Genomic DNA, 15,996 nt, shown 5'->3' with positions numbered 1-15,996 from the left:
GCTCACGCCTGTAATTGTACTGCTTTGGAGACTGGAACAGGAGAATCACTTGAGCTCAGGAGTTTGAGACCAGCCTGCCTACTAAAATCCCAAAATTATTTGAGCATGGTGGGCATGCCTGTAGTTCTAGCTGCTTGGGAGTGCTTGAGTCTGGGAAGTTGAGGCTTCAGTGAGCCCTGAATGTGTCACTGCACTCCAGCCTAGGTGATAGAGCAAGATCCTGTCTCAGAATAAAAAAAAAAGAAAGAAAGAAAGAAAAAAGAAAAGAAATTACGGTATGGAAATTGAAGGAACTAAACTTCCTAAGTGGATGTCAGCGCCTTCAAGAGTGACAGTTTTACCTACGTAACATTTTGCGTCTCCCTCCTGTAATTCAGATTGTGAACTGGGTTGAATGCTGATTCCAGAAGGCCAAGGATAAAATAGATGCTTAGATACATGATGATATACTGAAGGTAAATGTGATGTGTAAACAAGGGATACCGAGGGCTCGAAGGCTCGTGTGTCTGTCTTGCTTTTGAAGCATCACAATTCGCCCCTTCGCTTAACCTCTTCTTTTCTTTTTGCTTTCAGCTTCCCTCTGTGTGTTGCAGTCCTGTGGCATTATGCATGCCCCCTCCCAGTGACCCCAGGCTTTTTATGGCTGTGAGACACGACAAAATTTCAGGGTAAGTGACAGACACCACTGATGCAGTATACCACCGAAAAATTGCCATCTACCTTTGCGGGAGACCCAGTGGTCGATATACAGTAGTAATCCTGCAGAAGATGATGGGCTCTGTAATTATCAGGCCCTGATTCTGAAGCTAGCAGGCATTTCAATGCTGTTACCCCCCCCCCCCATGATGGCTTTATGGTTTTCATGAATCGAGTTCATAACTTGGATCATATTTGTGGGAAGGTGACCTAATGCAGGGATTGGCAAAATTTGTAAAGGACTGGATAGTAAATATTGTCATCCTCATGAGCCATGCAGTCTCTTTTGCAACTAGCCAATTCTGCCTTTAGAGCACAAAAGTAGCCGTAGATGATATACAAGCAAATGGGTGTCCCTGTGCTCCAGTGAGACTTTATTGATGAAAACAGACAGTAAGCCATATTTGGCCTGAAGGCTATAGTAGGCTGTCCCTTGATCTGATGCATCAAAGAGGGACATTTGACCTGTAAACCTGACACCTCGCTGGGTACCACTCCATCTGACCTTGAGCAAACCATTTGTCACGAAAAACGGGAATTAAAAAAAAAAAAAAAAATACCTGCCCTTACTACCTTGAAAGATGGTGTCGTAAGGATGAAACAAGATATAATGCATGTGAAAGCACTTTGAAAATGTCGAAACTCCTTACGAATGTGCTGATCGGCTCTACAGTCATTCCAGTTCGCCTCGTGGAGTATGACTTCTTCACCTTTTTAATCACGTTGGGCTTTCGTGAGCGAAATGAGCGTGGGGGAAAGCTCTCATATTTTCTGAGTAATGTGGTTTGTCTGTACGTTCCTACTGTTTTGCAGTTGACGGACAAGCTGTTGAAATGTCTTTTTTTTAGTATCAAATATGGATGAAGGGATATGCAGGTAGATTATGGTAGGCAGAAGATCAAATGCCAACGAAGAACGATTAGACTTCCTTTAATCATCAGAATCTGAGAGTGCTGTAAGATCTCACCTTTCATATAGGCCTTAATAAATCATAATGCTTTGGATGCCTACAAGTATGTTTGAATTTCACAAGTCTTGCATGTCAAAACAGAGAGAGAGGCTCAGCAAATATGCTTCCCTGGGCTAGCAGTACTAATTAAGAAGGAAAGTCATACTTAAACAAACAGCTTTGGGAATAGAGGGTTAATCAGAATCCCAATTCATGAATTTTCTACTTTCCCTCAGAGAAAATTGTAGTGTCATCTTTAGATACGTTTTCATATTATTATATTAGTTAAGAATTGTTTTCTCATAAGGAAGATATAAGTATAAAAGTTATTTATTCTCTCTTGTAAAAACGTCTGGGAAGAGCAATTTGTGCCTTCTGTCTTTCTGCTCTGCTTATTCCAGTGTGTTCCTTCATCTTCAAGGTCACATGGTGGCTGCTGGCTGTCAGGCCATTGCCTCTGCATCCTGAAAGGAGGAGACAAAGAGTAGTTTTCCTGGTTGAGGCAGGCCTCTTTAAAGCACCTTCCCTGCAGCCTTATCCAGTGATGCCTGCCTACATCCTATTAGCCACCCCTAACTATAAAGGTATCTGGGAAATGCATCCTTAAAATTTGATGTCCCAGATAAATTCTGGGTTCTAATACTAAGAAAAGGCAAATGCTTACTGAGCAATCACTATGGTTACTTATACAAAATAATGCTGTCAGTTTTGCTACATGTTTAATTCTTATTTCTTTTCAATGACTGTCTTCTGCTGACTGTGCCTTGTTTGAATTTTACATGTTAGAATTTTAGCCTTTTTAATTCTTAGCAGAGATACAGCTCAGTAAATATTTTAAGACCGTAGTATTCTCACTGAAAGTGCCACGGCGAATCTGAGAAATAAATTTCTTTATTAGGAGAGCTATAAAGCAAAATTTAAACTCTAGAATATGCTAGTCTAGTGGGTTTTCCTGCCTGCGGATGTAAGATTTCAGGAAGGCTTGAGTACTAGTATGAGGTCTTAGCAACGTGCACTCACACCCAGTTCTGTTTCCCCCAGATGTGCAGGGCGCGTTGCTCACAGCTTTGCCCTGTCCCTCTGTGCTTATGTGGACTCAAGGGCAGGACAGAACTCTCCATGCTGCATTTCTGAGATTTGTTGCTCCCTGTTTCTCTGCTGAACGCTTACCTTGGGAGTGGAGTACACGGGACAAGTCAGCCACTCCCGTCCAAATTTTCGATCCCAAATTGGCCTGTACACGATTCCTGTGAAAATTTTTATCCCATAAAATGAATAGAATGAGACTTCCCTCCACTTTGTATTAATAATATATTTTCTGCCTATACCAGCCTGTGACGAGTAGTCATAAAACTTAGGGTAATGGATGTATTCACAGCCGCTCCCTGGATGCCTGCTGTGGATACAGGATGGCAGCATGGTTAAGAGTTTCTGCTTTGAAGTTAGATCGGCTTAGACTCAGATTCCACCTCTTCCACTTCCTGGCTGAACAACCCTAGGCAAGTTACTTAACCTTTCTGTGCCACGGCCTCCTTATCTGGAAAAGGGGTTAAAAATAGAAGCCAGCTCACTATGAAGAGTTAGAGAGGTGCTGCTTGTAAAGAGCTTAGCACGGATCCTGGTACATCATAAATGCCAGCGTTGTGCTAGGCACCCCAGGTGTTATGCTGGAAGTCCCTGTCTCTGACAAGCTTGTACCATCCTGTTGCTGGTTCACTGGTCGTTGTTTCACTGATAGATGACGCGTGTTTTGCAGTCCGTTGCTCCTCACCTGGTATTGCCTTGTAAATTCAAGTAGAGCCTTAGGCGGTTTTCCTGATGCACATCTTCAAGGGCACATGCAGCTGTGTATACAGCTGGTCTAGCCCTGTTAGCAGAGCTTAGGTCTCTGGGTCCTGTTTTGAGGATTTCCCCTGAGAAGCATGCAGTTCTTTTTTTGATTCCTTTTTTTAACTTAGTCAGAAATGGGCCTGCCTCGCAAGCAGAATTCACTAACTGCTTTCAAGTTGGTATTGCTGATGATAATCTGAAACTGTAGGGTTTCGCTCGTGCAGGCAGATGCGACATGGTATCTATCTTCTGCCACCTCATCCCCTGTCCCTGCCTCTGTGCTGACTGGGCAAAGCAGGTCCTGGTCCCCCACAGATCTTCTTGGGAATGGCCGTCAAAGAACTGTGTCGTCTGTGCACAGAAGCTGCCACATGACGGTGGCAAAGATTGTCAGCAGTGCTCATGGGTGACCCAGTTGGAGACTTGTACCCAGATTGAAAAACAGTGCCAGCCACGTGACCCTGGCTCTCTCTTGAGTTTTTGAGCCCTGTTAGGTGAGATGGGTAAGAGTCATACCACCTGTAATAATAATTCATTAGCATTCATTAACCTTAATAATTCGTTAACATTGACACCATATCACAGAATTGATGGTTTTGGGGGGGGACAGATGCCAGCCTATATTAGTACTTACCAAGGGTCTGCCTGACATAGGCTTTGCTTCCATCTTGTTCACTGGGTAGAGATAGTGGCTTGAAGATCTTGCATGTTCAAAAGACTTTTGGAAACTTTGAGCTTTTGATACGGTTTCCAATATTTTATTTAAACCCCATTACTGTTCTCAGATGCCATAAAAACTCCCTTGCCTCTGAACCACGGGATAACTTCTGTGCCTCCCAGCACTCATTCCGTCTCATCCCTTAGTGTTCAGTTCAAAAATCAACTCGAACATGCCTTTGCTGACTACCCACATGAAAGGGGACGTCCCCTTTGTTATTTTTCCTGATCCAGACCTCTTGCTTGTTCCATATGTTACAGCTGTGTCCCTTCACAAATTCACCTGTTCATCAGATATTAAGCAAGAAGGCGGTCTTACTCAGTGTGGCTTCTCCATGGCTAGCAGTGCCTAACCTATGGCAGGTGTGCATGTAGTCAGTATTTGTTGAATCAATCAGAGTCTGTTTGGGGATTTCCCTGTGACTTTCTGTATTTTTGTGGTACTTAAGAGGACTGTATCTGGGTAAGGGAGGAAGAGAAGGAACAAAGCTACACACATCACCTTTACTGTAGGAATAGAATACTGCCCTTGGGTTTTCTCTGGAAAGTTTCCACTATGTACTGTATACTCTGCATGTCCTGTCCAGAAGGGGTTATATACAGCATCTTCCCCATGAAGACAGAATTGTTTGCCATTTGGGCCTGAAACATACTGTGGGTGGTCCAAATTGATTAAGGATGTTGGGATCCAAGCTCAAACCTCAGCACTCTCATTCACTGGCTCTTTTTTTTTTTTTTTTTTGGACAAATTGTTTTCTTTCTGTGGGACTCAGTTTACTTCTCTGAGGCAAGGGTAATAGCATCACCTAGCTCACTGAGCTATTGCAAGCATTAGATTAAATGGTACGTATAAAGTGCTTAGCACAGGGTCTGGAACAGAATAACAGTGCTGTTAATTTAGGAGGATTCACAAAGGCTCCGGGGATCTCCACTGATAAAACTTATCTTGCACTTTCTTGTAATATTCATTTTAGAGGTGGCAAAGATGGCATAGAACCTGATTCCCGATTATATTCGTTCATGTTTCATGTACTGAATTAACTTTAAAAAGTACAGAATTAGCAAGCAGTGAGATAAGTCTGTTTTATATTTGTTGATGTATTGACTGTTGGATGTCCATGACCTGTCTCAGGTAACACCTGCTAGAAACCTCAAGCACTGTGATGGCTCAGTGTCTGGAGCCTGACCTACGTCCCGAAAACCATGGAAATTCAGAGTTTGGGGTGCCACAGTGTCTGTACGCCATCTTGCTGGGGCTGTGTTTTGCCTTTAAGTTAATCAGAGCTGGTTTGATCTCCTGCCTTGCAATAGAGGGTATCTTAAATTTCCGGTAAATTCTCTTTTCTCTTTAAAAAAATGTACACGCGATACTTCTGTCCTGAAAATTCACATAACTTCTCTTTTGATAGAAAACCAAAGTCTATATAGTCTGAAAGGAGTTAGATATAAATATCTTTCATTGTTAACACCGACTTCTTCCACTTGCTTGAAGAAGGTGATCTATTATTTTTGCTATATTGTTGTACCGTGTCAGTGGTTGACATGTGTTGTTCATTGTGAATTTGTTAGGTAAAAGCGGAAGCAGAGAGAGGAACCTGTCTCACTGTGTATCACAGGACTTTTGGTGGAAAAGAATGAAATCTATCAAATCATATACTCTTATTTACATGACTTACAGAGCGACTGGAGTTATCTAGGAAATTAAAATCGCTGTTTTTTATTAATTCATAACATGTACTCTTGCAACCTAAAAATAAAAGGATGTGATTAAAATATAGTTTAAGGCATCAAACGTGGTTACTAATACCCTTTTAGGAAAGGAACAGATGAAATCCAATGAATGTCAGTCAAAGTGTAAGTGATTAAATCAGAAAAATAAAAACATTGGTTAGACTCATGATAACCCTCAGAGTGGCTAACACCCAGATTTTTTTGCATCTCTAAAAATATATAACACCCCTCTCTCCAAATATCATTTCAGAAACTAAAATAATAATTCATGAAAGGGGAAACAGATCTGTGTAATTTGAGACTTGATCAGGCAGTTTACGTGGGATGCTTGAGAGCCTAGATCAGCCCTCATGCTGCCCTCTCCTCAATACCCTGGTGCCTGAGAACCAACGGGAAAGATTTTCCCTTTCTGAGGGTTTTTTTTCTTTAATGTTTTGGAATTTTGCTGCATCGTCTGAGTCCAGCTTGGGTCAGCAGTCTCTCGGTGCCAGGTGACTCTGGTTAAGATGCGCTGGGGCTGAATTTCTCACCAGCTTTGCTAGTGGATCAGTCAACCATTTCCCCGGGTATTCCAATCAGGAGGGCCTGTGTCTTGTCTTTGTCCACATCTGTCCCCAGTCATTCATTAATGGTGAAACAAAATAGTCTCCCACTCCTGACCCACATCCTAAATGTGGCAGTTTCTTTAGGATTTTACTCCTAGAGTAATCGGTGCTTAGACCTTCTTAGGTTTATCTGTATGTGTGTACCTAGAAGAACTTGCATGTCCTGCTATCAACAGTACTCTGCATACTTAAGAAGGAGGGAAAGGTGGAAGGAGAATTTTCTAAACTCATGAAAAATCTAATCCTGAAAAATCTTAATAAAAAGTAGTTGTTTAAGAGAAACACTCTAGCTTGTGAAAGGTGTAATGTATAAATAGCTCCCTTTACTGGGGATTTACTATGTGCCAGACATGATTCTAAGCCCTTGATATTTATTGACTCACAATAACTCTGTGAAGTAATCACCATTCTAAAAATTAATTTTACAGGTGAGGAAACTGAAGAATAGTGAGTTACGTGACTCACCCAGAAAGCTCTGTTTATATGGAGCAAAGCTAGGATTTGAAACTAGGAACTCCTTCCCCTAATACCCTGTTTTTTTTTTTTTTTTTTTTTTTTTAAAAAGGGGGCCTCCCTCTTTTACCCAGGCTGGGGTTGGGGAAAGTAGGGTGGTTTCAGCTGTCAACTCCAGCCCTGGCTACAGAGTGAGACTCCATCTCAAAAACCAAAAAAAAAAAAAAAAAATGGGTACGAGGGGAAGGAGTTCCTAGTTTCAAATTCTAGCTTTGCTCCATATAAGTTCTAAGTAGAGGGTTCTGGGTGAGTCATGTAACTCACTATTCTTCAGTTTCCTCACCTGTAAAATATATATATGTATGTATGTATATAATTTTTTTTTTTTTGAGATGGAGCCTTACTCTGTCACCCAGGCTGGAGTTGGAGTATAGTGGTGTGATCTTGGCTCACTGCAACCCCCTCCTCCTGGCTTCAAACAATTCTGCCTCAGCCTCCCGAGTAGCTAGGAACACAGGCATGCACTACCATGCCTGTATGTTTTTTGTATTTTAGTGGAGATGGGGTTTCACCCTGTTGGCCAGGATGGTCTCGAACTCCTGACCTTGTGATCCACCCACCTCTGCCTCCCAAAGTACTGGGATTACAGGCATGAGCCACCATTACATGCCTGGTCAATGCCTAATTTTTGTGTTTTTAGGAGAGACGGGGTTTTGCCATGTTGGCCAGCGTGGTCTTGAACACCTGACCTCAGGTGATCCACCTACCTGAGCCTCCCAAAGTGCTGGCATTACAGGTGTAAGCCACCACCCCTGCCTGTACCCTGGTTCTTAGTCACTATGCCATGCGTCTTCCTCATGCCCACATATTCTTGGGGTATTGACTTGCAGGCATTGTTTTGTTTTCACACAAATTTTTCACTCTGGGACTGCATGTCGAGCCTTTATACCTCAATGCTATATAATAGGCCCTGCTTGATCTTACTAGACTTCTTCTAATGCTTTCTTTTTGCTAATACAAGAGCTATGGGAAATAAAAGTATGTCCCAATTTGATTAGGAACAAGGACAACCACTTAATTGCCATTCTTCTGTCTTCAGTTGGATGTGCCTGTTAAGACATTTTCTCTAGATCTTTGAGTCATTTTTCTCTGGGACATTATTCTAATTAACCTCATCTCTGTAGCCCTCATTTTACTTCATATTAGCCTCTGACCACCTAATAATTGATTTGTTCTGCTCAGTCACCTGTGTGAAAAAGTGTGGCAAGCGAGAGGGGCTCCCTCCCCAAGCTTCAGTCCTATACCTGGGCATTTTCCCAGCAAGCAGGTTCAGAATGTTCTTTTAGTTCTTAGAAACTTTCGCCTGGAAAGCTTTTTATTTACCAGGGTGAAGATCTGGGGTACTTAAAGGTATCACTGGCTAACAGAGTAGAATACCTTTGGTTACTTAGTAGAATTATAGGTTCATAAGCTGTATGCCAAGGACTTTGACCTTCAAATATTGGTAAAATATTATGCTTGAAGAAAAATCTATAAATGCCAGTTACAAGGGACCACAAATAACCAATTTTTCTCTTAAGAGGTTTGAAGTATTCATTTTGCCTTTTTAACACAAAGAGAAGACAGCCCACTTCTAATGTGCCGGTGTCTTAAAATACTGAGCTCACCATATTTTAGGTCTTTTTGGTTCTGAGTGACCAGCTTAGGCATAAAGGGGAATTAAATTGGCTCACAATGTTGAAAAGTCAGATTGTGGAACTAGCTCCAGGGACATCTGAAGCAGGAGGTTCAGATCATGCCATGGAGTCTTGGTGGCGATCTCCTGGTTGTGCTATGCTCCCTGTTGGATTCGTTCACGGAGGCGTTTCCTCGGTTGTGGCAGGATAACCTTTCATGAATCTGTTTTTGTAGCAACCCCAGCAGGAAAGATCTTTTCTTGAGAGTTCTAACAGCTGTCACAGAATCTGGATCTTCCTGCATCAGTGATTGGTCTGGTGTGTGCCACATGCCTTTTGTTGAAATACTGGCTGGAGCTGGAGCAGGAGTGCGTCGGGCAGGTGGGAGGTCCTGCTTGCCTTAGGTCATGTACCCATCTCTAAAGCCATGGATGGCCTTTGACCTACATAAAACATTGGAAAGTAGGTGGAAAGAGGGCTGGTTTCAGAAGGGGACATAATTCTGGGAAAGTGAACGAAGTTTATGTACACATCAGGTACTATACTTGATGTACAGCAAATACATAGAGTTACGGGGTGAAGGAACCTTTAAATATCATGTGGTTCAGCTAACCCACAACTAAATGTCATCTATGAGAGTTTTCCCAGAAAGTTGTCTGCCGAGAATGCTTGACATCTCCAATGGCATTTGGGCTGTGCCTCAGAAATGCTACCAGGCCTCTGTCCTCGAGGAGCCTAGAGTTCATTCATTGCCTCCCTGCCTTCTATTCATTCTTCTCTCCAACCATCCACCTACCATCTGCCACCGTTTGTGGTCCTAAGGCAAGATGCTTGATTTTTTTTTTTTTTTTTTTTGAGGCATAGTCTCACTCTGTCACCCAGCCTGGAGTGCAGTGGCGCGATCTCACCTCATTGCAACCTCTACCTCCCAGGTTCAAGCGATTCTCCTGCCTCAGCCTCCTGAGTAGCTGAGGTTACAGGCGCACACCACCACGCCTGGCTAATTTTTGTATTTTTAATAGAGATGGGATTTCATCTTATTGGCCAGGCTGGTCTCAAACTCCTGACCTCATGATCCACCCACCTCAGCCTCCCAAAGTGCTAGGATTGCAGGCATGAGCCACTCACTGCACCCGGCCAAGGTGCTAGATTTTAACATACTTATATGTGCAAGGTAGACAGAAAAGTCAATCATAATATGGTGATAGAGAAGCTACAAGAATACTGAAAGATTGTACATTTTCACTGGGGAGGGGATTGGAGAATGGAGATTGGAGGGCCTCATAGCAGGAATGACACCAGACTAGGGTCTCGGAGAATAGGAGTTGCCAGGTAGCCAGGGGGAAGCTGGTCTTGTTAGTGGACTTAGTAGAATTAAACCCTGTGTTACATCGAGACTTGCTCTTGAATGACCCAGGAAATGGGCTTATAAAATAGCATAGTGCAGTCAAAATGCACATGTCTTTTAGGTCATATAGAAAATTAAGTGGTCAGAATAATATCCTGATGATGAAAGATTTTTATACAGGTGAGCCATATGACATCTTCCAAGCCACCCCTATCTCCTAGCTCTTAGTAAATACGTAATAAATGAATGGATGAAACCTCCTTGGGAAAAATTTTGGTGAGTTAAATTACAGAATTTTAACAATCACTTCCCTAAGCTTTGCGCAGTGGCAGTATCGTAGCCAATGAGGTTTATCTGAGGCGCGATTATTGCTAATTGAAAACTTTTCCTAATACCACACCATGACAACTTGCAATACAGTTGGCACTGGCAATTCTTGAGTCTCTACGGAGACTTATTTAAAAAAAATACATAATAATAATAAATAAAAATTAATAAAAATCACTTCCCTAAGAATTTTGAAAGAATCAGATATTATTTGTTTATTCATACATTCTTGGGGGCTGCAGAATATTTTGAACCTCAGTTTTCTCATCTGGTACCTGAAGATAAAAATAATACCTCCTAAATGGTTAGAAATATAGAGACTAACCCTCTGGAGCATGTGAAACACCAAATACAGTATGTTTCTGTTAGTTAGTAAGCCCTCTGTCGATATTACTTGTTATCAGAAGGTATCTGTGATTTTGTATGTCATTGGTTGTCAGAGGCTTAAAAATTAGTTATGTCCATTTAGCTAGTTGATACAAATGTTTTTCCGTGTGCCGTAGATGGAATATATATTTTTTTATTTTTGCATGTTACTTATACCTTAAAATTAAAGATATTAAATATGATGAGATTTAGCAAAAAAAGACTTTAATTCCGCATGCTTTTAATGCTTCCCTGAATTAATATATTTTCATGTCCATCATATTTTCTCCTTGGCCCACAATTCATCCCATATTTGGATCTTGGCAAATGATGACTTGGTTAATTAGGCAGTCTGTTAACTCTGATTACTAAGTTATAACAGATCAGTGTAGAAGCATCACTGTGCAATTTGGATTAAAAGTCTCTTCATTTTATCAAAACAAATTTACATTTATGGGTAACTATGTTGAAGTGCATTATGTTAAAATGATGCATTTCATAAGGAAAATTTAAAAAGGATAAAAAATTATTCCCTCCTATTTTCTTATTATGACATTCATCACATTATCTTTCACTAGGAATATACATAAAAACTTGGAATTTTCTTTTAAGGCTTGGAAATTGTAGCTGATTTAATACCTTTATTATACAAATATGATGGATGCGTTGCATTTTTTTAAAGCATTAGTTAGTGTAGTGGTACGTGGTTATATTCCAATTCTGACCACAGTGGCCTCTGATGTTGGAGTTACTTATAGAAACTAATCTTGACTGGGTTGGGGCAGAATTAGTGGGCCATATTAGGCTGGCTTTGTTTTGTAGCTGAAGGCATTGACCGTTATTAAACAGACGGGGGCCTCTGTAGTCCTGTCTCTTGTCTAACGGTTCATCATCTCTTAAACGAAGTTGGGGTATCAAAAACTTGCTGCTTCCTCCATGTTCATCTCCGCCTACCTTCTTTCCTTTCTTAGCACGTAACAGTTAGCATTGTGGAAGGCAAACAAACAAATCGACACAGAGTAACTTTCCAGACGTGGTGAACCCTAAAACCTGTGTTAATTACCCCTCAAGATTCTGTCAAGTATCAATAACATTCAGATGATCACACCTGCCCCTTTACCCCCTCCTCTGCTTGACACACACGCCCATGTGTACATACACTTATCCACACATGTATGTACATGCACGTGCACACACAAACACACCCTGAACACAGCAACTAGCACTTGTTAGGTGTTTAATAGGTATTTGTTGAAGACTAGTGAGTGGAAAAGGTGAAAGACCAACAGCCTCCCACCCCCAAGCTTCCAAGTGGCTCTTGGCCTGGTCCAACATTTAGGATCCTGTTTGATATTGCAACTGCTGGAATAAATGGAGTTGATGAATTTACTATTTATTCTTTCAATAAGCTTACTGAAGTCTGGCCTTTATGAATTGCTGTGGTCTAGTCCATGAGAAATAGATAAATCAAAAAGAGAAATATGGTAGTTTCTCCTTATCCATGTTTCACTTTCTGTGGTTTTAGTTAACTACAGTCAACAATGGTCTGAAAATAAGTGAGTACAGTATAGTAAAATAATTAGAGGAGACTGCATTCACGTAACTTCTATTTTACAGTATTGTTAAAATTGTCCTATATTATTTGTTACTGTTGATCTCTTACTGTGCCTAATTTATCAATTAAACTTTTTTGTAGATATGAATGTATAGGAAAAAATATAATACAGATAGGGTTCAGTACTAACCGTGGTTTTGGGCATCCAGTGGAATTCTTAGAATGTGGGAGGGAGACAACTCTGTTTTTTTCTTTTTTCTTTCTTTCTTTTTTTTTTTTTTTTTGAGACAGAGTTTCCCTCTTGTTGCCTGGGCTGGAGTGCAGTGGCATGATCTTGGCTCACTGCAAACTGCCTCCCGGGTTCAAGCAGTTCTCCAACCTAAGCCCCCCCAAGTAGCTGAGACTACAGGCACATGCCACCATGCCCTAATTTTTGTATTTTTAGTAGAGATGGGGTTTCACCATGTTGGCCAGGCTGGTCTCAAACTCCTGACCTCAGGTGATCTGCCCGCCTCAGCCTCCCAAAGTGCTGGGATTACAGGCGTGAGCCACCGCAACTGGCCTACCCTGTTCTTTACATTTAGCAAACTTAGTATCTAGTTGATTGATATTGACATGACCCTAGGCCAGAAATAGTGAACTTTAGTTCTTTAGTTTAATTCTGTGGTAGCATGTAGTTGATGCAAAACTGGCTTTTCTAAATCTAGAAGGCTCTTCTGATATTGAAGGTAGATGCAGAAGTTTGTTTAAGTCAGGATGGAAGTGGAGTCTTTTATGAATGTGATTATTTTATCTTAATTAGAAACATTTAATAATAATTATGGGTGGCTCTCATTTTGGAGCAGGTATGGCTGGTTGTTCAGAAGTAAAGTGATGTTTTGAGCTGTAATTTGATGGATCTGAATGACAGTCAGCCTGAATAATTCAGCTCCTGCTAGCTTCCCTACCACCCCATTCCTTCCTAAAGAAAGAACCAAATAAGGAATTTTTGAAAACCCAAACCATCCTGGATTCTATTAATTCTTACAGTTACTTTCAAAGAAACAGTTTGAGAGAGAGATGTGACCTGGGACGTTTATATGTGAGGTAAAGCTTACAACCCGTTAGAACATTTTTTTTTTTTTTTTTTTAAGATGGAGTCTCACTGTTTCGCCCAGGCTGGAGTGCAGTGGTGTGATCTCAGCTCACTGCAACCTCCACCTCCCAGGTTCAAGCGATTCTCCTGCCTCAGCCTCCTGAGTATCTGGGACTACTCAGGCGAGCACCACCACACCCAGCTAATTTTTCTATTTTTAGTAAAGACAGGGTTTCACCATGTTGGCCAGGATGGTCTCAATCTCTTGACCTCGTATTCCTCCTGCCTCAGCCTCATTAAATTTTTTTAATGGGGCTTTAGTATGTGTATTATAATAAAGTCTTGCTAATAGAGTAAGAGATGTGTATTATAATAAAGTCTTGCTAATAAAACTAGAGAACCTTCTGGAAAACAGCTGCCTAAGGAATGAGATAAGAAGTGAAGTCTGCTTGGGTTTTCAAGCATCCCTTGAGATGGAAAAGTCTTACCCCACATCCATGGTCCTCAAGAAGCTGTAATGGCAACACTGGGAAATTTTCTCGATTAAGTGCTTTCTTAGTGAATAGGTCTGTGGATAGAAGCAAGCAGACTTATTACAAGGTTGGATACTACTGCTGTGTGGTTGTATTAATTAAATTTATTCCTTTAAAATGACCTTGGATGAAAACAACCACCTCTTTTGTGGTCATGGTTAGCAGATGTTTACCGTAATTCTTTGCTCAGTGAAAAAATACCTCGTCCACCCAACAAAACAGCCACGTTTGCTTGGCCAAATCAAAACTTTGGCGCTCGGGTCTTACTTTATATATCATGGCTCCAGTCACACAACCTTTCCAAGTGTGAGGCTTAGATCACCAACTCCAACATCTGCAGGAGAGCTTTGCTCATAGTGATCTATTATGTGAGTGCTTAATTCTTATACTGTTCTTGGCATTCACCCTTCCTCATTGAAACCAATATCCTATATGCAAGCCTCTCTTTGTTTTTCTTGCATAAGCATGCTAGCCCTTCCCAAATTTTTAAAGCTTTCACCTAGACCTATGGCCAATTTTGTGAGGATTTTGATTATAGAAATAAAGTCAAGGTTTGCTTTCTCAGTTTGAGAGTTTAGTTTCTCTTTAGCTCTCTCTGAAATACCAAGCCTCTCCTTTCCTTATATTTTGTGCTTGAAAAGCACTTTTCTCATTGAGCATTGGGTCTATTTAACCACCTTGCTCCTCCATTTTTTTTTTAATAAAAAGTAAGTGATTGCAAACCTATAGCCTATAGATAGTCCCTGCCACACCTGCCGTTCATGGTTCTAATAGGTATTTCAGGACCAGCTCCCTCATCTGCACTAAATTTCCGCACTGAAGAATGCCGCCTGCTCTCGGCAGTGCTGAAAGGAAATACAACAGCAAAACTTTGCTTTTCTTGGGAAGCTCCTCTCTTTGGAATGGAGAACTCTGGGTGGCTCTTCTTATTTTGTTTTCATCGCCAAAATAAGCAGGGATCTTGCATAACACCAGGGTAGGAAAAAAGAAGTAATTTTAAGGGAAACATATGTTCATGTTGAGAAAAAGGCAGTTAGAACTGAACAAGGGATTGTGCCCCACAAAGCTAAAGGCATCTTCTTTTCAGTTCACATTGGGAACCAGGTTTGGATCATTTTGGTATATTTTATAAAATAAAAAATAAGTTGCTTCCCTGTATCCCCAAACCTTTTCTTTCATCCAATCACAAATAAATCTTGGGAAACGAAGGCTTATAAACTAGTTAGTTCACATATGTGATATAGAATGAGGTAGAGTCCTGTATTTGTTTTTTGGCTTTTTGGGTGTGTGTGTGTGTGTGTGTGTGTGTGTGTGTGTGTGTGTGTTTGAGACAGAGTATCACTCTGTCACCCAGGCTGGAGTGTGGTGGTGCAATTTCGGCTCACTGCAACCTCCACTGCTTGGGTTCAAGTGATTCTCGTGCCTCAGTCTTTCAAGTAGCTGAGACTACAGGCACATGCCACCATGCCTGGCTAATTTTTTTGTATTTTTAGTAGACAGAGGGTTTGCCATGTTGGCCGGGCTGGTCTCGAACTCCGGACCTCAAGTGATCCGCCTGCCTCGGCCTCCCAAAGTGCTAGAATTACGGGTGTGAGTCACTGTGCCCGGCCCCAAATATGATTCTTATTTGGTCTGACTTTTGGAGAAGAGAAGTCTGAGTATTTAAATGAACCAAAGATGCCTTACTTTAGCTGGTTGGCTGAGTAGTGGACATATTATTTGTCCTTTTAACTGATTCCAGATTATGTCTGTTGATAGAAACAGAGTAGACACTTTAGTGTTTGAAAATGCAGCTACTTTGCAAAATGAAAGAAGAAGAATAGAAAAAAAGAAACAAGTCCTTAAGTTACAGTTTTCCATTCATTTATTCTCAAAGTAATGAACATTTCGGAGTTAGGGGAAACCCCAGTAGAGTTCTTCTTTCCTCAATATAAATTAAACACTTGTATTCTTAAAATGTAGCTGTGAAGGAGGGAAGGTGCAGGAACATTCTCAGAACTGACATGCATATGCAGTGCCAGAACCAGAGAGATGGTAGATGGACCCACACAACTGGTCAAGGGCAAGGGCCAACAGAATTGTGGGATAGTGCCCAGATGGGAAGGCCTCGGTTGTGCCTAGAACTGTTTCTATAT

At 41.2% G+C, this 15,996-nt stretch overlaps 1 protein-coding gene and 1 non-coding gene across 10 annotated transcripts in view; both read left to right on the top strand.

The window, feature by feature from the left end:
• FOXP1 (forkhead box P1) overlaps window positions 1-15,996 on the top strand; it is a 632,958-nt gene that overhangs the window by 227,219 nt on the left and 389,743 nt on the right. For all 9 annotated transcript variants that reach the window (XM_032289644.1, XM_032289647.1, XM_032289646.1 and 6 more), the window contains one exon: window positions 574-668. The gene's annotated coding sequence lies outside the window, so the exon portion shown is untranslated. The remainder of the gene's footprint in view (window positions 1-573; window positions 669-15,996) is intronic.
• Window positions 10,320-10,458, top strand: LOC116559625. Its single transcript, XR_004272536.1, has one exon. It is a non-coding gene; the product is annotated as a U4 spliceosomal RNA (small nuclear RNA).

The sequence above is a fragment of the Sapajus apella genome, unplaced genomic scaffold, assembly GCF_009761245.1.
Source record: "Sapajus apella isolate SASKATOON/1434 unplaced genomic scaffold, GSC_monkey_1.0 scaffold23, whole genome shotgun sequence".
Taxonomy (NCBI): Eukaryota; Metazoa; Chordata; class Mammalia; order Primates; family Cebidae; genus Sapajus; species Sapajus apella.
This window is presented reverse-complemented; position numbering and strand designations above follow the sequence as displayed.